The sequence below is a fragment of the Rhinopithecus bieti genome, unplaced genomic scaffold (genome assembly GCF_001698545.2).
Source record: "Rhinopithecus bieti isolate Rb0 unplaced genomic scaffold, ASM169854v2 scaffold_20310, whole genome shotgun sequence".
NCBI lineage: Eukaryota > Metazoa > Chordata > Mammalia > Primates > Cercopithecidae > Rhinopithecus > Rhinopithecus bieti.
The window spans coordinates 1175386-1197438 of record NW_016810331.1 but is presented as its reverse complement, the minus strand read 5'-3'; the positions used below and the strand labels follow the sequence as shown (position 1 = coordinate 1197438).

Below are 22053 nucleotides of genomic sequence, written 5' to 3'. Positions count from 1 at the left end.
GGGGTCTGGAGTGTCAGGCTCTGGAGGGGACAGTGCTCTTGCAGGTCTGTGCTTGTGTGCATGAGGGAGAGAAGTGTGTGTCTTTAAATCACCAGTAGAAACAACTTTTGAAATGAGTTCCAAGCTTCATTCTTCTGCATATAGGTGGATTAGGAAGCTTTTCAAGTTTGTCCCAGATTTGGACTCTGACTAGACATACTTAGCTCAGGCCCCCCCCATGCAGAGGCCTCCCTTCCTCATTAACATGCATCGCAACATGGGATGTGGGAAATCATTTTGGTTCTTTGCTTTGCGAGGGGAGTTGCTATGTCAATAATTAACTGGGTGACCTTGGGGAAACCCAAAGGCATCTGTGAGCCTTGGTAACTTTTGGAGAAAATAAATGTGAGGTTTTGGCTGAATTGGTGTTTTTCAAAGTACTTGGAGTGTCCCTGTAGCTGTTTCAGGGAGCCCAGCCTTTACACTTGGCCAGTGGGGGGCTTTCGCTCATTCTTAATTTACTAATGGATATGCTGGATTGAATGGTATTAAGATTTACCTCTCAGGTGTTTTTCTGAAATCTTTTACCCCTTTGCTCATATAAGATAGAAAACAAAACAACCAAATAAGGAAAAACAACTCCAAGCAAACCCAGTACACATACTCCTCAACTTACGATGGGGTTATGTCCCAAAAAACCCATCAGACATTGAAAATGTTTTAAGTTAAAAATGCACTTAATCCACCCCACCTACTGAACATCAGAGCTTAGCCTGGCCTACTTCAGCGTGCTCAGAACACTCAGTTTATGGTTGGGCAAAATCATCTAACACAAGGTTTATGTTGTAATAAAGTGTGGAATATCTCATGTAAGAATATATTGTACTGCATGTCGCTAGCCCAGGAAAACATCAAAATTCAAAATTTAAAGTACAATTTCTACTGAATGTACATCATTTTCACACCATCCTAAGTCGAACCATGGAAAGCTGGGGACTGCCAATAATAATGGAAAACTCAAGGACAGTTAGTTTGGGTCCTTCCTTTCCCTTCCCTACCCTGCCCTGCCCCTCCCGCTGCCCCTGTCCCTGCCCCTTCCTTTCCTCTTTTCTTTCTTTCTTTCTTTTTTTTTTTTTTTGAGATAAGGTCTTGTCTGTCACCCAGGATGGAGTGCAGTCGCGCAATCACTGTGGCCTCAACCTCCCAGGCTCACGCAATCCTTCCACCTCAGCCTCCCAAGTAGCTGGGATTACAGGTGCACACCATACCTGGCTTGCATTTTTCTTTGTTGAGGATGATACATCCTCAACATATATAATGAACAGATATTTTTGCTATTAAAATTATTTTAATTTGATTGATTAATTTGATCAAGAATCTTGGCATTCCATAAAGATTACCTTTTTTTAAAATTTTTCCGCATTGAATGAGTTTAGGAATCTCTGTGCTCATGTGATCTTCAAGATCAAGTTTATAAGTGTATGATTTACATATTTATTTCCTGGGTTTGTTGTTGTCTATTAGCAGACTCTATCAACTTCAGTCTTTTTAAACACCCACGCACACCCACTCCCCCAAATGCAGGTGTTCCGGTCTCTGTGGCACGCACTGAATTGCACAGATGGAGCTGCGGGGGCCAGGCTTCAGCAGTGCTGGCAGCTCCCTGTCCTTTAGGAACCCTTGATCTGCATGGGTCGGGAAGCTCTGGCCAGCCCACAGTGCTCACTTGCTTCTTGCTGGCTAACAGTCATTTATTTTTGTTTTGTATCTGACGGCCACCTACTCAGAAGATATGAATTCCTTCCGGGCCTGGTTCAGTCCACAGGTTAGTCCACTGTCTCCCCTTCCCAGAGACTGCTTTAGGAATGAGAGGGTGTGACCCAGTTCTGGTCAAATAGCCCAGACAGGGTGTGTGCTGAGGAGCTTCTGGGAAAGCCTCCCTCACTTTTAACAAGAGGGAGAGGACTAGCTGCACGCCCTCCCTGTGGATGCACCTGCTCAGGGTGGCCAGCTGTCTCCTATTGTGGCGGGGCTCAGCCAAGGCCATCACCAGCTCAGGGCCTGGCCCATGAGACAGCAGCAGCACTGGGCAGCGGAGGATGTTTTGGAGCTGCTAAGCTTACCTGTTCCTAATTGTCAAATGGGGGATGTAGGCTTCCAGTTAGAGCTAAGAGCATTTTGCTGACGGTGGACTGTGTCTGAGCTGTGCTCTCCCCACAGCCTTTCTCACAGGAGGCTTTTTTCCTGTGCACTGGGCTCAGGTTAGGGGAACTGGAAACTAACAAGGTTGAGGGTTATCCTGGGACTGCCCCCATAAGAGGGAGGGAAGAGGCGGGTGTTGGGTGATGGTGGAAAGAAAGTAGGGCCTGTGGCAAAAAGCAAAATATGGAGGAACCTCAGAGAAGGCCCCTCTTGAAGAACCCACAAAGAGGGCTCTTGTGGAACTTCTGACTCCTTTACTACCATCTAAGCCCATCTGTGGAGCCCCCGGAGAAGGGGGAGGTCTGGCTGGGCGGGTGTGCTCCTTAGACCTCTCCGGAGTTAGAGAAGAGGTTGCCGGGAACAAAAGGCCACAGCCTAAAATAGAACTTGGAAGAGATGGTGGTGAAGCCCCAGACATCCATGTCTGACCTAGCAGTTGCTAATGGACCCAGAGGAAAAAGAGAAGGGGCATTTCCTGGAGAAATCAGCACACGCCCGGGAAGCTCTGCTTCTAACAGGCTTGTGAGAGGCAGAGGAGGGGGAAGGACAGAGGGAAGAACAGAGAGCCCCAAGGCAGTGAGGGAGGTGGAAACCTGCCAAGTGCGGAAAAGTACTATGAGAAGGGAGTCTCAAGTTACAGCATTCATGAAGCAGAGTGGACAGGGGCCCGGCTGCCAGGGGAAAATGGTGCAATGTGGATATTATACAAAGAAAGCACAATTGCCATTGCATCCTAAGGAGTCCAAATCTGGGCTAGTGAGGGGAGGCTGGGGTAGGGGAGTTTTAGCTTAACGTAGGGGAAGACGCTCCGCAACCCGCCACTTGGTGTTAGGCTGAGCTGCTGTGGCAGGTAGTGACGCCCTGTAACCTGTTTTGGTGCTGGGTGGGGCAGGATGCCCTGGACAGTTCTTACACACTGACTCAACCATTCAGACCCAGGAGTCTGTGATTCTGGGCATCTGCAATTCCTGAAAAACCCTGAGAACTCTGAGAAGAGCTCTGAGAAGTTGAAAAAGACTTCTGGAAGGCAATCTCTGCTGGACCCCAGCATGCAAAAGACCACAGCTGGGGCTTCCTCGCTGCCAGTTCTTTCTTGTCCATGGTCCTTGGGTATTTGGTCAGGCAGAGCAACTATGTATGAAGGGAAAGAGGCCGGAAGAGGGAGGAGGGGAGGGGAGCAAAGCCCAGCTTCGCAGTTAGCAGCTGTGTGGCCTGAGTCATTCCTTACTCTCTCAGTCCTAATTTCCTCATCTATAAAATGGGTCTAGAAGTTGTCTTACTGGGTCAGATGTACTGTGTCTAGAGAGGGTGCCAGGAAATGGGAACTAATATAAGAGAACAAAGAAAACTGGCCACCCTGACCAATCCTGCATAGGTTTTGTTATAGGATTCCACCTACTGAACCAACACTCTAAACTGGGGACACAGCCTGGACCCCTGGCCATGGAAAATTGGGCTAAAGGGAGTAGCTTTTCTTTGGAAGGATGGGCTCATCCAAAGCCCATATTCACCATATTGTTTCATTTCACTGTACACTAAGCAGAGTGTCTGTGTGCGGGAGCAATAGAAGGACAGACTGACTCAATAAAACTATAATCGAGTCCCTTGGCAGTCAATGTCTGGCCTCCAGGGCTTGTGAAAAATAGCTCATGTTTGCTTAACATTAAATGCACTCCAGGTACTGTGCTAAATGATATATGAATAACCCTATTCTTCCCGTTTTACAGATGAGGGAGCAGAGTCATGGGAGGTTAAGTGGACTTGTCCAAGGCTTGACCCTCTGCTGACACTCAGTTTCATAGGTGCCTCAGGCATAGAGCTGCCTAGTGAGAAGAGAGAGTCTCCACAGCCTCAGGGCAGAAGATTTGGGAGGACTAGAGGCAGAGGTGCTGATCTCACTGCTCCTAGATCTGCAGAGCTGATGGTAGATTTGGGGAAGGCTCGCATCATCTTCCTTCCAGGTGGTCCAGGTGAATAAACTCCCCCAGCAGTCAAGACCACAGGTCCCCCAGCCTTGCCTGGAGCTTCTGTTACTATAAATACATGCTTTGTAGACATTCCAAGCCATAGGGGATGGACATAAATTATGCACCATTGATAGCAGCACACAAATTCTAGATGCCTGGGTGGCTCTGGGGAGCATGAGAAGTCGGGGGAGGATGAAACAGGGGTGTGTGCTACTCTTCAGCTGTGGGGTGAGGAATTTTCCACAACACAGCAGGAAGGTCATGGGCATTACTCAACGCCAGTGCCTGTCCCTAGAGACAAGTCACCAGAGCTAACCTAAGCCTTTGATCTCTTCTGAACCCCCTCCACCACCTCATCCCTCAACTCAATGTCAGCAGAAGAAAATAGAGACCCTCAGATGAGCACCCTGCATACCTCTCGCATCCCTTGCAACCATCCCTCACCTGTCCTTTCCTTCCACTAGAGGAAGGGGAGTTAATTCTCTCAGCTTGTGCTTCCAGTCACTGTCCTCATATGTCCTCTGGGACTCTAGATCATCAATTAAGTCTCTGTCCCATGTCTTCCAATTTTCCCCTCCTCCTCTTCCCACCAGCCAAAGCTTTTGTGTACAGAACAGCTTTCCCCTGCAAACCACTCTCAGCCTCTCCTCACATCAGCACCAATACTCTGGAAAGTGGTTTACTTTTACCACGACCTGCCATTATGTCTTCATTTTCCACCCACTTCTCCATCTGCTAAGAGGCGACTTTTACCTGCTTTTGTAGCATTGTGGCTGGCCATGCCAGCCTGGAAGCTGGTCACCAGGTCCAGTGGCCTAATTTCCATGCTCATTCAGTTCCCACTGCCTGGACTTTTTAGCATTTGAAACCACCCTGTCCTTCTGGACAATCTCCCTTATATATTATTCTCTGGTAGTCATCCTACATGCACTGGGGCTTGCATTCTTTCTTTTTTCTGTGCATCCTTTACAGAGTCCTCTTTCTGTGCTGTTTCCTGGGTTGGTGATCTATGGTTGGCAGCCTCCAATGAACCACCCTCCTGTTATTCACATCCTTATGTGGTCCCCTCCCACATTATACCTGGGTTTGCCTATAGGACTGAGCACAGCAGAAGTGGTAGCCATAGTCCCAATATTGAGTTATAAAAGATATGACCTTGGTCACTCTCTCACTCATAGGTTGCTCTCTTAGGGGGAAGCCAGTTGCCTCAATGAGGAGCCCTGCAGAGAGGCCCATGCAATGAGGAACTGAGGGCTCTTGCCAGCAGCTGCTATGTTAGGGAGCTTAAAGGCTGATGCCTCAGCCCCAGTTGAGCCTTCAGATGTTAGCAGCCCCAGCTGACCATGTGGCTACAACCTCATGAGAGGCCTTGAGCCAGAGTCACCCAGCTAAGCTGCTCCCAGGTACCCTCAGAAACTGTGAGATAATAGATGCTTGTTATTTCAAGTTGCCAGGTGTCAGGGTAATCTGTTACTCAGCAATACACCAAGGCATCATTTGCAACCCTCTCTCTCCCATCCATTCTCTGCTCTCTTCCTGGTTATTGCTAAGAAGCTCTGTGGCCTGAGCACCATAAACACAAGGACTGTTCCTAGTAGGGATTTAATACCAGCATTTCTCCTCGGCCATGAGCTCCATTTTCACCTACCTATTGGTCACCTCTGTGTCACATTCAGTGTATTCCAAATCAAACCGTCTTTCCACCTCAATTCCTTTCCACTTCCTGGACTTTACATCTTGGCTACTGGTTTCATTATTACCCTTGACACCAAATCTGGAAACAAAATAAGTTCTGACAATATCTCTTCCTCTTCCGTTCTGCCAATCCTCATCCTCATTGCTCCACATCTGCCATCTTTCATCTGCGGCTCCCATCCCTCTCATTTCTTGTACAGATGCTGCCCCAATCTCCTAATGAGCCTCCTAGCCTCCAGCATCATCCCTCTCCAATCTGTCCTCCAACTGCGGGAATTCACTTTGGAAAAGCAGATCTTCACACATTACATCCCTGCTTAAGACTCCCAGACATTTTCCATTGCCTAAAGTCTGAATTCCTTCATTCATATCCCAGGCTTTCTGCAAGCTTCCCCCATACCACCTCTCTATCTTCCAGCATCCATCCTTCTCCTTCTCCTTCCCTTCCAGACTGACTCCCAGGCCACACAGACAAATGCTTTCCTGTTACTTTTGTCATGTTCTCCTTATTCTTTTGTTACTTCTTTCTCCTTTTTCCCCCTCAACATTCTCTTCTTCTTATCATCATCACACACATTATTCGAAGTCCAGATCAGTTGCCCCCCGACTGATCCCCACAGTCAGAGTAAGTTACCCCCCAGAGTTGTTGATCCCCACAGTCAGAGTAAGTTACCTGCCCTCTAGTCCCCAGCACTCATCCCTTTGTTTGTTTTGTTTTGTTTCTGTTTTTGAGATGGAGTCTCTCTCTGTCACCCAGGCTGGAGTGCAGTGGCTAACTTCAGCCCCTGCCTCCTGGGTTCAAGCGATTCTCCCACCTCAGCCTCCCAAGTAGCTGGGACTACAGGTGTGTGCTGCCACACCTGACATTTTTTAAATTTTTAGTGGAGACGGGGTTTTGCCATGTTGCCCAGACTGGTCTTGAACTCCTGGGCTCAAACGATCCTCCCTCCTTGACCTCACAAAGTGCTGGGATTACAGGCATGAGCCACCGTGACTAGCCCCTTTGTATCTGAATTTCCTAAATTAATGCTGGGATCTCCCACCAGATGGGAAGATTCGTAAAATCAGAGCTGGTAGATGATGGAATGAATGAAGGAGACTTATCCAAGGGGGCCCTTTTATTTAGATTCATTTCTGTAGAATCAGTTGGCCAACATCCATGAAGCAGGTAAAGCCACACAGCCAACCGTGGAACAAGGTGCAGTGGATACATTTTCAGGGTCACCTTTGTCCCTCACCTCTCCCTCTTTCTCTGAGTTAGATGCAGTCCCCGTTTCCTGCCTCACACTGTGGGCAGTATCTAGAGTACGTGCAGAGCCTGTGTCCCCAGCAAAGCAGAAAGGCCCTGTGATTGTGCATGATTCTCCTGACCATTGCCCAGCAAGTCAATCTTTAGCTTCCAGGGCATTAGAACTGCCTAGTCCACTGGGCATTGGTCTGTGTGGGGTGGGGTGAGATACCTGCTCCACAATGGGGCTGTGGAACAGCTGGCTCTGCTCCCCCTGCAGCTCATATGGGGGACTTAGCAGCTGTCATTTGCCACCTGGTTTCTGGTAGGGGGATGGTGCAGTGGTTTTCCAGCCAGATTACCTGGAGGTGTATCCTGATTGGAGCTAAAGGTCAGTGTGAGCTTGTGCAGCCACACTATTTGAGCACTGGTTTTTCTGTTCACAAAGAGGTAGTTGAACCCTTCAGATCCTCGTGAGTCACTGAAGCTGAGGTCTTTATCACCATGAGCTCCATTTCAACTAAGCCTCCTTGAAAGAGGGCACTGACAGAGTGAGGGATTGCTGTGCCAGCCGGGGTCAGGCCAGGGATTGCCTCTTTGCTGCGCAAGCTCGTTGGACATCCTTCAATGTCTCCTGGCCCTGCCGGGTAGCTCTGTCTCCTGGAATGAGATGTTGCGAGGCAGATTTACAATGTCTGGCCACGGAAGAGTCTGAACTTTCCCGGGCCTGGCCTTCTAGATGAAGGCAGATTTCTGTAAATTGGTGTCTGACGTCAGTCCTCCCCAGAGACCCAGGAGATTAAGTACACAGCATTCAAGAGGTTAAGTCCCCAGTGCCTCCAGGAACAGATTCTAACATGCAGAGGAAGCAATATTTCAGGCGAAGGCACCGAGGGTCTGTGGACAGGGTCCCCCTCTGCTGTTGCTGTGAGGAAGGGGTTTCCTCATTAATCACAGCCTCTAGGGGCAAGGGCCTGCCTGGCCCAGGAGAAAGCACAAAGGATCCTCTGTGAGGGCTCTGTGAGGGCTCTGTGAGGGCTGGGCTGTGCTCTTCAAGGGGTGTAGGACTGAGTAGACTCTGGAGGGAAGTTACAACCTCCCATCTGTGTCAGTGCTTTTTATGATAATGTCTCTGAACATTTGATTTTTTCAGTTTAAAATAATTCTCAAAAGATGGCTAAAGTTCTATCAGGAAAAATGAGAATTTAGTCAGTAAAAGTCATTTGTAACTTCCCTAAGTGTTAAAATTGTGTTTTATTTATTTGGCTCTGTTCATTCACCTGCCATCAACCAATTGCCAATCCACATAGTAAAAATATATACTTCCTGGCATAACTGAAAAACAAAACCAAAACAGGCTTATTTTGAAAACTCAGGGACTTCCAGACACATATAGTTGCTCAGTGATCGGCATTTGGCTCTTCCCCACTGAAAAAGAATGTGAGAATTTTAAAAACATTCATTCTGAGGACACAGATAAGAGCAGATAGGAATTCTGGTTAAGGATGGGGGGATAACTGATTTTGCAGAACACGGGAGGGTTCTGCCTGCAGTAGGCTGTTCCTGTGAGCAATGAGTGCTTCACCTGATCCCACTTGAAGGGCTTTGCACCCAGAGACACCAGGAATTAAGGAGAGATTGGGCTTGGGGCTGAAAATGAGGGGATAGCTGAACGTCTACCTCTAGAGCAGTCGGACCCCAATCTCCTTCTCCCACTCCACCCAATCTGGGGACCCCCATCCCTCCTTTCCTCCCTGCCTCCTCCTTGCCCTTCTGCTTCCTCATCCAATGCAGACCAGAGGTTTATTCTCCAGATGAACTGAGTGGTGATGGGCCAGGCCTTGGCAGGCTGGGTGACACAGAGAATGGAGACAGGGATTGAAGCCAGACTTGTGCCAATCAGTGGCTCTTCAGTCCACATCCCCAGAACAGCAGCAGGGCACCTCTATCCCAGGCAGTTAGAGAACTCTTCTTGGAGAGTGTCAGTAACCCCAGAAAAGACAGGGATATGGTTTGGCTGTGTCCCCACCCAAATCGCATCTTGAATTGTAACTCCCACAATTCCCACACATTGTGAGAGGAACCCGGTGGGAGGTGATGGAATTATGGGGGTGGGTCTTTCCTGTGCTGTTCTTATGATAGTGAATGAGTCTCATGAGATCTGGTGGTTTTCAAAATGGGAGTTTCCCTGCACAAGCTCTCTCTTTGCTTGTGCTGCCATCCACATAAGATGTGACTTGCCCCTCTTGCCTTCTGCCATGATTGTGAGGCCTCCTCAGCCATGTGGAACTGTAAGTCCAGTAAACTTCTTTCTTTTGTAAATTGCCCAGTCTTGGGTATGTCTTTATCAGCAGCAGAAAATGGACGAATACAGGGATACTAACATTTGGGGACCAAAATTCTATGGCCCCTTGTGAAGCCAACAAGTCTTTGAAATCTTCAACACTCACATGTAATACTTTCAATCAGTTTTTCAGAGCATTGTCCTAGGTATGAGGACAGCCCAAAGTCAGCTGGCATTTGAGGAAAGGATTCAACATGAAGCACAGAAACCAGGACAAACAGAAAAAGGGGACCCAGAGAGGGCAGTGCAGCCAATGTAGGACACATACAGAAAACTTTAAAAAATAATATACCCTACAGTTACTATACTGAGTGATATATGAGAAGATGTTACATCTATAAAACAAGGACAGAATACCATGGAAAGTAACCAGACCACAAGAATCTCAAAATTAAAGGCAGGCAAAAAACAAACAAACAAAAAAAATCAAATAAAATAAAACCAGAAAACAACAGAATGGTTAGAAGCTAAAATCAAGTAGAACAAAAAGGCAAAGGGAAATAGAAGAGAAACCATAAAACAAATGATAGGATTTATTCTCAAGGCCAGTCTGCTGACCTATAAGAGTTCCAGAAACAGAATGGGGGCAGGAAAGCTTCAAAGATGTAATGCAAGAAAATTTCCCAAAACTGAAGAAAAGGGGTCTTCAACGTGATTATGTCTTAGGAAGATGGGAAGAGGGTTAGTGAAGGGAAATTCAAAAGTTAATGCCTACAGCTAATAAATTAAAAATTGCAACACGAATATAGTACCAAAAATATGAAGGTGAAGGTGAGAAGAATTTCCTAGAAGTGTTAATGACAATGTTTGTCTTTGGGGAGAACTGGGGGTGGAAAGGGTGAAATGGGACTGCTCTGTATTACTGTTGTTTGTCTTTTAAGACTTACTATTTCTTGACTTTTAAACTCAGTATTACTTTAAAAAAATAAAAAAAGTATTTAAGAAAAGGAACAGGCATAAACATTAAGAAAATACTGCCTCCACATCCAGATTTTAATATACTAAAATACATCCTTCTAGATATATTTTTATGCATATACAGAAAAACATTTTCTTACCATAAAAAGTTAACATGCATGTTGCTAAGTGATTTATTTAACCTAAATACTGAAATCATCTGTGTGCCAATAGAAATATTCAGAGTGCTTATACATGGAAGTCTCACTACAGATACTGTAGAAAAGAATGAGGCCCTGTACAGTTCACAGCAATAAAGGCTACGTGAATTGAGTGCTACGAGGGAGAAATAAGCAGGCTGAGCTGACCCAGGGAGGCTTCTCAGAGGAGGTGTTTTTGGGAATCACCCCAAGTCACAAATGGGAGGCCTCAGCACCCAAGAGGATGAAATCAGCGCAGGATCATTCCAGCCCTTGCTGTCCACAGCCACTGAAGCACTTGTCTGAGTCTTGCTGGAAACATGGGCCCATGTTAGTGATTATGTGCCTTGCAGTAGCAGACTCAAAGCTTTCTCTGCTGAGAAGTTTCCAGCAGTTCCATCAGTGTGAGCCAGGAACTGATGACCTGAACGACCTGGAGCATGGTGAGGTCCCTGCTGCTGGAGGTTTTGGGAGAGGCCAGGCTGCCTCTCTGAGCTGCTGGCGAGTGATTCTGAGTTTGGGGTGGAGGGCATGCCCCCATGACCTTCCATGTGGGCTGATGCCCCCAGCTCTGACCCTACCGAGTCAGCTCCTGTCTGTATGTTCCCAACTTTAAAAGCCAGGCTCTCACTTTTCCTCTGCCTTTTTGCTTTTCATGTTTCCTTGCTGATTCAGGCTGTGGGTAGAGTCAGTTCCTTGTACCTGTAGGACCGAGGTCCCTGTTTCCTTGCTGTCTGTCAGGGTAGGGCTGTTCCCAGCTTCTAGAGGGACCCACATTCCTTTGTTAGTGGCCTCCTTTCTCTGTCTTCAAACCAGCAAATGTGACCCAGTCCCTCTCACCTGTGAGTCTCTGCCTCTTTGCGCCTCTTTCTTCCAGCTGGGAAGGGAGCGCCATTGTAATTACAATGGGCCCACCTGGATGACCCAGGCTAGTCAGTTGCCATATCTTCAGGTCAGCTGGTTAGCAGCCTTAATTCTGTCCGCAGCCTGAATTCCCTTTCTCCAGCAACACAACACTCACAGGTGCCAGGGATTAGGACCTTGACCCTATTCTGCCCCATCCACTCTCCATCCTTCCTCCACACACTCTGCCTCTGCTGAAGACTGGGGTGGGGAACTTCAGCACAAGAAGTCAGAGTGCTTTAGTTAGCCTTGCAGAGAATGCTCATGCCAGAGAAAAAGCTACACTGTGGGAAAGCAGAAAGCAGCAGCCCAGGCCTGCGGTTCTCCGAGGAGACTCCCAGGAACCTGTTAGAAAGACAAATTATGGCCCCACCCAGACCCACTGAATCACAAACTCTAGGGTGGGGCCCAGCAGTCTTGGTTTCACAAGCCCTCTAGGAGATTCTGATGAGATCCTTTGCTCCGGAACAACCACCCTGCTTCTCTTGCTTTGGTTCTGGTGGGCCCATCAGGGAAACTGCAGGTAGGGCCCTCTGCATCGTGCTTGGCCCAAGTAGTTCTTTTTAGACCGCTGGTGCCTCCCAGCCACTTTGTGCCACCCCCAGAGGACTGGGAGCTCAATTTCCTCAGAAGCCAGGCTACTAATGCCCTGAAAAGGTAACATGACCCAGAAAATCGACCAGCAGGAACTGAAAAGTCTTTGGCAGAGTCTCCAGGGAAGCCTGCCTGGCTCCTGGCTCAGACAGGGATGCAGGAAGGCAGGACTGCAGGGGAGGAGCCTCAAGACAGCTGCAAGAAGGACCTGGGTGACCTGAGCTTTGTGGTGCCAGCTGCAGGGCTTCTCTGCATGTGGGGCTGTCTCCATGGCCAGAGATCTTAACCTTGGAGGATGATGTGCATGGAACTCCTTGGGGTTAGCAAGCACCCAGGCGGGCGAGGGGAACGGCGGAGCAGGAGGCTTTCAACTTGTGCAGTGGCTCACCGCTGTAGTCCCAGCACTTTGCAAGGCCAAGGCAGGCAGATCACTTGAGGTAAGGAGTTCAAGACCAGCCTGGCCAACATGGTGAAACCCTGCCTCTACTAAAAATACAAAAATTAGCTGGGCGTGGTGATGTGTGCCTGTAGTCCCAGCTACTGGGGAGGCTGAGGCAGGAGCTTGAACCCAGGAGGTGGAAGTTATAGTGAGCTGAGATTATGCCACTCTACTTCAGCCTGGGCAACAGAGCGAGACTCTGTCTCAAAACAAACAAAAAAAAACCAAACAAAAACTTTTCTGAGAATCCCAGATTCATTCTTCACCTAAGTGTCACCTAAGACATTGGGCCTCACACTTGACTGCCCATAGGAATCACCTGGGAGCTTTCAAAAGTCCTGATGCCCAGGTCACACCTCAAACCAATTCCATCAGAATGAGTGAGGTGGGACCCAGGCTTAGTACCTTTTTTAAGGCTCCCCAGGTAATTTCAATGTGTACACAATATGCAGGCATGTTGAGTTGAAAGCTACTTGTCTAAAAGTGGCTCTTAGTCCTGGCTGCACATTAAAATCAACTGGGAAACATTAAAAAAATAATAAAGCAGGCTGCCCCCATGCCATAAACCAGAGTCTCTGGGGAGGGGGCCTGAGCATTGCAGGTGGTAAAAGTCCCCAGATGATTGTACTAAAGCACAGCAGGGTTGAAACCATGGCACCATGGGCTGTGGTGCTATCTCTTGCTGGCTGTGTATGGTCCCTGGGCTCAGCCCCACCATCTCTAGGGTAGGATTGCCATTTTTAAACTCCAAGGCATGACAGTGTTCAGTAAGCCTTCCTTTGCATCCTTTGTTGTTTGCAAACTGGCTCTTATTTGTGAGCCTCAAGGAAACCTGTGGCAGAAGGAAGGCTTGAGCCCCACACATGAGACCTGAGAGTCACCCTAGAGGTGGCCTGTGTAGGTCTGGGTTAGCGTTAGAGATTATTTTTAAAAACAAAGATCTAGGACACATATTTTGATAGCTTACAGCGTGATTTTCCTAGTTTGTCTTTTTGCTCTTACAGTTCTGTATAACCCACAGAGAAAAACCAGACAAAGGAAAAAAGAAGGGACCACGCCTCAGCACTTGCTGTTGCTCAAAGATAAACTGAGGCACATATTAAAATATCAAAGAGATTTTCATGAGCAACTCATGAATTGGGCAGTTCCAGATTGAAAGCAGTTAGGGACCCCAAGGAAGGCATGCAAGAGGAAGGCTTTTACAAGGCAGAGGTGGGAGTAAGCAAAGGAAATACATGATTGTTTACAGTGAAGCAGTAATTTCATTCAGATCATTCCAATGGAAAGTCCCTAGTTAGAGTAGTTGGTGGTTTCTGATTGGTTAAGCTTAACTAGTAGAAAGTCACCAGTTAGGGGTTAGTCAGCAGTTTCTGATAGGCCTAGAATATGACTGTTTATGTTGAGTCGGCTTGTGGATTCCTAACGTAGGAATCGGGGGGCACTGCAGTGGCCTCAGCCCAATGGCCTCCCGATTAATTTTTGTTTTTAACACAGGTATGACAACACAGTGGCCACATGTGCCTTCCAGGTCCCTAGTTGGGAAGGAAGGTGAGGTAGCAGCAGCAGCTCCCCAGTGCAGAAACTGAAGGCTCTGCTCCTGAACGCCGCTCTTCCTGATGGGCAGCCAGTACTTCTCACAAGATACCTCCTCTGCAGGTCTCAGCCCCTGAGGTTCTCTTTGTGGCTTCCAATGTCAGTGGGCCACTCTTCCTGAGATCCAGGCACCCATAGTATCATGTCATGTGATTGTTAAAAGCAGGGTGGGGTCGGGCGCTGTGGCTCTTGCCTGTAATCCCAGCACTTTGGGAGGCCGAGGTGGGCGGATCACAAGGTCAGGAGATTGAGACCATCCTGGCTAACATGGTGAAACCCCGTCTCTACTAAAAATACAAAAAATTAGCCAAGTGTGGTGGCAGGCTCCTGTAGTCCCAGCTACTCAGGAGACTGAGGCAGGAGAATGGAGTGAACCCAGGAGGCAGAGGTTGCAGTGAGCCAAGACCGTGCCACTGCACTCCAGCCTAGGCAACAGAGCAAGACTCCGTCTCAAAAAAAAAAAAAGGCAGGGTGGGTGGGCTGGTCAGTTTCAGCTATTTACCAGCTGCATGACCTTGGTCAAGTCACTCAGCTTCTCTTAGCCTAGGTCAGGTTATCTGTTTTTAGTAGGTATGCATTTTAGTTTGTAAACACTGGAATATAAAAATTGTCCCATTCTCCAAATCAGGTAACTGCTCTAGTTTCCAATCACTGAGTTGGTGGAAGACAATGTACTCTGTCCAGCTGAGCAAGTATCAAGAGTTTTAAATGGTTCAAGCATGGCTGGGCATAGTAGCTCACACCTGTATAATCCCGGTACTTTGGGAGGCTGAGGCAGGAGGATTGCTTGAGTTCAGGAGTTCAAGACTAGCCTGGGCAACATAGTGAGATGCCATCTCTACAAAAAGCTTTAAAACATTAGCTGGGCATGGAGGCATGTGCCTGTGGTCTCAGCTACTTTGGAGGCTGAGGCAGGAGGATCACTTGAGCCCAGGAGCTTGAGACTGCAGAAAGCTGTGATCACACCACTGCACTCCAGCCTGGGCAACAGAGAAAGACGTTGTCTCAGAAAAACAAAAAAAGAAAAAAACAAAAAAAAAGAAAGAAAGGAAGAAAAAAGGCCCAAACATTCAGAAGAGGCTCTCTGGCATTCATTCCTCACTGAAATTCTGAAATCCTCTTTGCAAATACAGAGGTTTCTTGAAGACAGGTGACTGGTTCACTTCATAGGCCTATGGCAGCAGAGTGCACAAGTGGCCACAGTCCTCTCCTTCCCACGTCCACACCCTTTATAACGTGACTTTGCAGCAGCTTCTCTCCCCTCTGAATCTGGGCTGGACTGTGTCTGGCTCTGGCCAATAGCATGCTGTGGGAGTGATGAGGGGCTGGCTCTGGACCTGCATCTGGCTGCAAGGCCTCCATGCCCTGCATTCTCTCTCTCCCTGAACCCCACCCAGTTGCCTCTGGAGCAAGTCTGGCTAGCTGGCTGGAGGAGCGGGGAGGAGACTGTGGGAGGTGGCCCAACTGCAAGGCACACCCGAGACCAGTCAGCCCCTGCCCACCCAGCAGCAGAGGCACAAAAAGAACCATGTAGCTGAGTCTGCCTCAAATTGCCAATCTGCAGTATTGGGAGATAATAAGTAGCTGCATTTTAAGTCATTAGCTTTAGAAGATTTATTACTCCGACAGAGCAGTCTTTATCCTCTCTGGGTTCTCTGCAAGGAGGGAGACCAAGCTGCTGCTACTTATAGAAAGGAACCCCAACCATCCCCAGTCTCTCTCCTTCCTAGTGTTGCTAATTCCCTCTCAGCCTTGGCTGCTTTCAGCAAACTAAAGCCTGTGCAGCAGGTGCATCCTTCTCCTGGGCACCTCGTGACTTGAGGTGTTGTTCCTGAAACACGAATGCCAGTTGCAGCTCCCTTGGGAGGGGACTCTGATGTCAGAACACACAGTGGGTCCTCTCTCTAGATGAGACAGCATCATACCATTCATTCTTGTTCTCTCTGTAGTCCCTAGAGCCCGGAAAGCAAGGATCATCTCTGCAGGCAAAGCAGGAGGAGCGCCTGCCAGTATCTTCTAAAGGAAGTTGGAATGTGCGGGTGCTGGGTCTGCAGTCACTGCTAAATGAAGACGGACTATGTGGGTGCCGGGCACAGTGGTAGGCCTGTGGTCACTGCTAAATGAAGATGGAATGTGTGTGCTAGGCACGGCGCTAGGCCCGTTGTCACTGCTAAATGAAGATGGAATATGCCGGTGCTGGGCACGGTGCTGGACCTGTGGTCACTGTTAAATGAAGATGGAATGTGCGGGTGCTGGGCACAGCGTGGAGCCCATAGTCACTATTAAATGAAGATGGAATGTGGGTGCTGGGCATGGTGCTGGGCCCATGGTCACTACTAAATGAAGATGGAATATGTGGGTGCTGGGCACAGTGCTGGGCCTGTGGTCACTGCTAAATGAAGATGGAACATGCGGGTGCTAGGCCTGCTGTCACTGTGAAGTGGTGGGGCGGGGCTGTTTCTACCTCACTGCTGTCCTGTCCACACTAGGTTTGCTCTGGCCTTCCTGTTGCCTGGGGCCTGCCCTCTCTTGCTGTTGCAGAACAGGCAGGATAATCTCTCTCCAGGGCAAGGAATGCACTCAGGCCAGGGACTCCTCACCACCAGCTTGAGGGGCTGTGTCCTACCCCACCTCCTTCAGGAGGGTGTCCTAAGTTCTGTCCTTGCCTAAGCAACTGGCACCTGGCTCAAAATATTTATTGCCCCCATGCCAGCTGCTCTCCCACTTGTCCTGTCAAAGGGAGAGTGGGGGCCTGGGGGAGTCTTGCTACATCCCAGTCCAAGCCCATCAGATGTGGGGGACTTTTGCCCCTCTGACCCTGCTCCTCATGAGGCACAGCTTGCATAAAGTGGCAGCCCTGGTGCTACCTGAGCCCATGGGACTCAGCTCTTCGTCCTCTCAGGGCCTCTTTTGGTCTAGGTGCCCAGGACACTGAGCGGGACCTGGAGTGACAGGAACACATGACTCATGGAGCGGAGGTGGAACAGCCACTCAGGGTGACTGTGTGCCCTCCCTGGGGGTCATTCCCTCTCTCTTGTCCTAGGAGCTTGGGGTGCCTGTGCTTGAGGCGTGAGGCTGTGTGCTCCTGGGAGCTGGCCGTGGTGCCATCTTCTAGGGCCGTTTCTCATGCCTCCCAGTTTCCAGTCCCTCCTGACTCCCCTCCTTCTGGGTCCTCCACAGCACAATGATATATTTCATATTTCTATGGAAGGGGTGTCATGTCTCAGCCCCCACACTAGCACACACGCACACATGCGTGCACACACACACACACACACACATATATATATATATTTTTTTTTGCCAAGTAAGCTTGGACTCAAACGTCAGTTTCTTTGAACAGATTTGTCAATGACCTCAAATTAAACTCTCCCATTTGAGAAATGGCAGGTGCTGCCCTTAATACATCTTGCAGGCCTGGGAGTGACAGGTGTGGGGCCTGCTCACCTCGGATCAACCCTCTGGGCCTTGGTGATCACATCTGTACAATGAGCATCACAAACATTCTTCCAGCTCGGACACCCTGAGATTGTAAAATGAGGTGAAACTTGCTGGGCAAGGGAAATGATCCATCAGCAAGGACATGGACATCCTCTCCCAAACTCTTAGCTCTTGTGGAGGCTCCCAAGAGTGTACCTCTATAAAAGTTCTAGATCTGAAGGCCTGCAACTTGTTAGCCAGGAAAAACACCTTCTTGCTCACTCTTGTCAGACTTTAGAATGTCAGCATATGAACAAGCTGGAATTTATATTCATAATGTTGGCCGCCGTTTGGCACTTGCTTGGATTTTGAGATATGAATTATATTTGTGATTGTGTCCTGCTCTAGGGCTTAGGTTACTTTTTATTTGAGGTTAATACATGTGGAGGATTGGATGTGGACCAGGTGAGTCTGGCCGGGGACAGATTACAGGGCCCTGGGTTATTTTCTCTTGTTCTTTACCCATCCACGTTGGTGCCAATTATTTTGAAAATGAACAATGGTCCATAAATATGAGAGCAAAGCCTGGGTGCATTGCCCTGAGCCTTGCTGTCCTCCCTGGTACTGGTTTGTGCCCCCTCTTCTGGGGTGCACAGGAGAGGCAGATTGGGGCCTGGGGAGATTGGCAGTATGACAGCGCTGGGACTGACCCTCAGAATCCCTAGTCTGAGAGTGACATATTGTCAAGCTTTCCAGACAGGTTGGTAGCTCCTGTCACCTCTATTTCTAAGGAAAGAAACATAGAGACAGTTACAAATTCGTTGAGATTACCTTTGACAATGCCTTACATTGCCCTTAAAGTATACGGTACACAGGCTGGTGTACAGTACAGAAGCAGTGCATAGTCCAGAAATAGCATACCATAAATGAACACTGTAGAGCAATGTAGGTGTGAGATGGATGCATGTGGGATGCCATCTGACAATACACATAGAAGACAGAAAAAGGCCAGTCCACATGCATTAGGATGGCTGCTATCAGAAGAATGGGAAAGGCAAGAGTGGGTGAGGACAGGGAGAAACTGGAGCCCTGAACTTTGCTGATGGAAATGGAAAATGGCATATCCATTGTGGAAAACAGTGCAGCAGTTATTCAGAAGGCAAACACATAAGCGAAATAATCCTGACACAGAAACACAAATATTGCACATTCTTGCTCATATGTGGGAGCTAAAAACATTGATCTCGTGGAGGTAAAGAATGATAGACACCAGAGACTGTGGAAGGTAGCGGGGAGGAGAGATGAAGAGGGATCGGTCAATGGTTTAAAAAGTACAGATAGGTGGAAGGAATAAGTTCTAGAGTTTCATAGCACAGTAGGGTGACTTTAGTGAACCATAATTTATTTTGTATTTCAAAATAGCGAGCAGAGAAGATGTGTAACATTCCCAACACAAATGTTTAGGGTAATGGATATCCCAGTTACCCAGATTTGAACATTACACATTGTATGCATATATCAAAATAGTACATGTACCACATAAATATGTACGACCCTGATGTATCCATAAAAGTTAATAAGTTAAACAATAAACGGAATCACCATGGGATCCAGCAATCCCACTTCTAGGTGAAGCTCACTGAAATAAGTCATACACAAAAGGACAAATGTAGTATGATGTGTTTACACTGATATGAAGCTACCTGGAATAAGCAGATTCTTAGGGACAGAAAGTCAGATAAAGGCTGCTGGGACCTGTGGCAGGGGAGGATGTGAAGTTATCGTTTAATGGGGACAGAGTTTCTGCTGGGGAAGATAAGACAGTTCCCGGGGTAGACGACGGTGTGATTGCACAACATTGTAGATGTCCCCAGTGCCACTTAAAAATGGTTAGAACTATAAATTTTATGTTATGTATATTTTATTATAACAAAAAAAGGAGAGCAAAGGCAGCTGTGGGTGAGTTCATGGTGTTTCTCTTGAGTTCCAGCAGGTCCCATCTGTGATGTCCCACAGTCCTGTTGCGTGGGTAGGGCTGGTGGCATCGCTGGTCCCATTTTATAGATGACTAAACAAGTCACAGGGACATACCTGTGTGTTCTCATTCACACTCCTGTTCATTGTCTGCCTCCCTACACGGGGGTATGCATTCTCTCAGGGCAGGGACCTTGTGAGACCCTGTCCCAGTGCTGGCAGGTGTGCCCACAAAGGTGTGGCCTCTTCTCCTGTCTCCCGACCTCTGGACCCAGGCATATTGTGCTTCCGCAGTCTTGGGCCAGAGTGGGAAGCTGACCTCATCCCTCCCAGGGTGGCCAAGAGCCAGTGGCTGGCCAGGCACACTTTATGAGGAGGTGGAGCCTGACCCCAGGCTCACCCCTCACCTGTGCAAACTTCTCCTCCCACATCCTCCTCCCAGGGGGGCCTGTGCCTGGAGTTATCATTGCAACTCCACTTCTCCCCACCCTGGCACAGTTTGCCTGTCTGGTCTGTACTGGCCACAGATCCAGAGGCTCCTGGCTGAGCCTGCAATTGCTGCCCTAGTGAACCCAGTTACACCCCTGCTTTTTGGGTGTGGTGTGGAAAAGTCCAGGAAGGGTAAAGAGTGGAAGAGAAGGAAGAGGGAAGGAAAGGCCTGTCTCCCACCACGCCCATCCTTTTATGAAGTCAGGCTCTGAGAGTGACAGGGAGTGACAGGCTTGTAAAATTGTAAAAACTACTGGGCACAGACATGATTTGCTAGCTAAGCATGTGAGCATCTGTCCTCCAGTCTCTTCTTAGCCTGCACCCTGTGTTCAAGGTCATGGCACCATCAGTTTCTTCTGCTTCAAAAGAGCCTAAAGTAGCTCATCTCTTCTCAGTCCTGGTCCTTGGTTTAAGCCTTCTGAGGCTTCTAACTTGGCTGATAACATTGGCATCTGCCAATACCTCAGGCTTAAAATCTCAGGGCCAGCATTTGCTGCTAGTTTTCCTTTAGTGCTTTCCAGTTCAACCGAAGCCCTGCCCTTTCCACCTCCCTTGCTACCACCCTAGTGGCTGCTGGGGCCCCAGGGTCTGCCTATTTATCCTCTGATGCGGTGCCATCAACCGCTGACTGACTCTCTGCCACACGACAGCCAGGGGGTGGCTCAAAAAACACAGAACCACCATATTATTCCCCAGTGTAAGATTTCAACAGCTTTCTAGTTCCTGCGGGTCATGTAGGCAGCCCTCACCAGGCTCTGGGACAATAGTGTGTTGGCTGGTATACATTTAACAAAAACTGTCTGGGGAAAAAGCCCTTACATATATGTAGCATTTGCCAATTTCTGTGGTATAAATACCCCCACTGTGGCTGATTTCAAGTCATCCACATGGTGTCACTGAGTGAAGGGCTGGGAAGAGATGCCTAGAATCACAATGTTAGGCATCATCTCCCCTGTGCAGTACAATGGACGCTAAATGACCAAGAGCAGAGATAAGAGGAAAGAAAATGTAGTCAAATAATTAGGATGTAATGAGTTTGGGGTACTTATTACACTTTATCTAATGTATTTAATTGAAAATAACTTGATGGCTTTGTTTAACATCCAGCTCTAAAAATAGCTGAAAATTTAACCATTAGCTCTCACAAGCTAGCACAAGTCAGCTACAGTGCATAACTGCCTGTGACCAAGCTTGTCTCCGTTTTGACTGAGGGTATAGCGAAGGGCCATGGGTTTGGGAGTCCAGTCGAGTTAACTTGCACATGGACTCTTCTCTGGTTTCCAGTGATCAAGTGCAGCATGGTAGGTCTTGTCCTACTCTAGTTTCTTGAGCGGAATCTCAGGTCCTCCATAAGGTGGTCCTGTCTTGCAGTTCTCAGGTTCTTTCAACTTCAAGAGTCTGTCTACTCCTGTGTGTGTTTGTGATATAGTTGCAGCAGCTGGAGCTAGGCCCTGCCATGACCTCTGCAGGGTACACAGGCCATGCCCTCCATGTGGCTGTGCTTTGCCTGACCACCCATCTCCTTGGCACCATCATTCTCACAGAGCTGGAAGGCAGAAGCTCTGTCCTGTAACCAGTGTGGTGGGGTGGGCTAGACCACCTGTGGCCTGGGCTCTGTGTCTGCAGCCCTCTTGCTATGCTGAATGAACACTGTTGGATGTCACTTGATGGCTCCCTAGAAGAAATTAGTGGAGTTAGACTTCTGCCTGCAGAGGAAAGTGTATTAGAAACAAAACCAAAGCCCAATCAAACAAAAGAAGCTCTGAGCTTGCACATCAGGTGTATTGTCTTCTGGAAATGCAGGAAGTTGGGAAAGGCCAGGAAGATTAATGAGTGGAAGAGAAGGAAGAGGGAAGGGGAGGCCTGTCTCCCACCATGCCCATCCTTTTATGAGGTCAGGCTGTCAGAGAACTGCTGCTTTTGTTTATGGAGTCAGAATAGGCCCCAGCGACCTTCACACCTGCCTAAGGAGCTCAAGAAGGATCCACCCTCTGAATCGAGATCACTTCTTTTTCTCCCAAGGAGGGGCTTGTGCACGCTTGGGAAAGCCATCCTCAGATTTGGATCCACACTGAAGTGAGTACTAGAGTCACACTCCAAAGCCTGAGAACCTGGAGGACAGGCCATCC

The 22053-nt window shown here is 48.3% G+C and overlaps 1 long non-coding RNA gene across 1 annotated transcript; it reads left to right on the top strand.

Annotated features, from left to right (window-relative positions):
• The first annotated feature begins 1767 nt into the window (after window positions 1-1767).
• LOC108541952 (uncharacterized) lies at window positions 1768-16721 on the top strand. Its single transcript, XR_001889127.1, has 3 exons — window positions 1768-1804; window positions 3984-4151; window positions 15991-16721. It is a non-coding gene; the product is annotated as an uncharacterized LOC108541952 (long non-coding RNA).
• The last annotated feature ends 5332 nt before the right edge of the window (window positions 16722-22053 follow it).